Below are 1026 nucleotides of genomic sequence, written 5' to 3'. Positions count from 1 at the left end.
GAGGGGGTGACACTGAACACGTGGAGTGGGCACTAAGGAAGGAGTCCTGCCAGCTCTGGGCACAGGGATGTGTCCTCCCTCCCCAGCCCTGAGCAGAGCAGCCTCATCCAAGCTGCAGCTTTGTAGGCACTGGGTGGGAACACACATCTCTTCCCACAGAGATGCCCAAGAGGAAAGTGCTGAGCTCTGGAACATGGAGAGCTCTCACCAAGACTGGCCAGCTTGCCCTGCTGAGGATTTCCCAGCACGAAACTGGGCTGGAGGCAGAAGGGTACTGAGGGGACAATAAAGCTGCAGTTCCAGCACATCCCCAAACACAGCTCTGGCAGCGCCTGCACACACGGAGGGCTCACACAGCAGCAGCAGCTGCAGCCCAGCCCTTGCTTTGCCTTGGGCTGCCAACCAAAACAAGGCAGAGCCCACAGGTCAGAGCCTACAAAGCATCACCAGAAATGAGACTCAGTTTGACAAACAGAAGGACTTTAATAAACCCTGAGTACCTTGGAGCATTAATGAGCCCCACTGAGTGTTGTTACTGACAGAGAATCTCAAGGGACTCGTTAGAGCAGATAATTGGAATCCAGGATTGCACAAAGCTCTCAGAGACTCCAAGGCAAAAGCAAAACCCAAAGTCCTTTGCAAACCCTGCAGTCCCTGGGAGCTGAAGGAGCCCCCCAGGGCCATTCCTGACCAAGGCTCCCCAGGGACTCCTTCCAGCAGATCCCTGAACCCACTGGGATGTGGGGAGGGGATGCTGAGGGCAGGCCAAGGGGGTGACAGTGGCCAGCCTTGCTGGRGCTGTGCCAGGAGGCCCCAGTGCCTCAGGACAAGGTGTCCCCTCACAGCCCTTGGTGGCACAGACCCTGCTGTGCCCYAGGGCACCAAGACYTGGCTTCTCTTTGTCCCCACCTGTCATCTCTGCCTCCCATTTCCTGCTCTAACTGGAACCTGGGGACACTTTGTCAGTTCTGTCCCTGACTGGGACCCATTAAAACTTCAAGAAACTTTGCAGATTGATTGTGACTT

This window comes from Malurus melanocephalus, unplaced genomic scaffold (genome assembly GCF_030028575.1).
Source record: "Malurus melanocephalus ecotype Western Australia unplaced genomic scaffold, MMel_1.1 scaffold_1625, whole genome shotgun sequence".
Lineage (NCBI taxonomy): Eukaryota > Metazoa > Chordata > Aves > Passeriformes > Maluridae > Malurus > Malurus melanocephalus.
Note: the sequence above shows the minus strand (reverse complement) of the source record.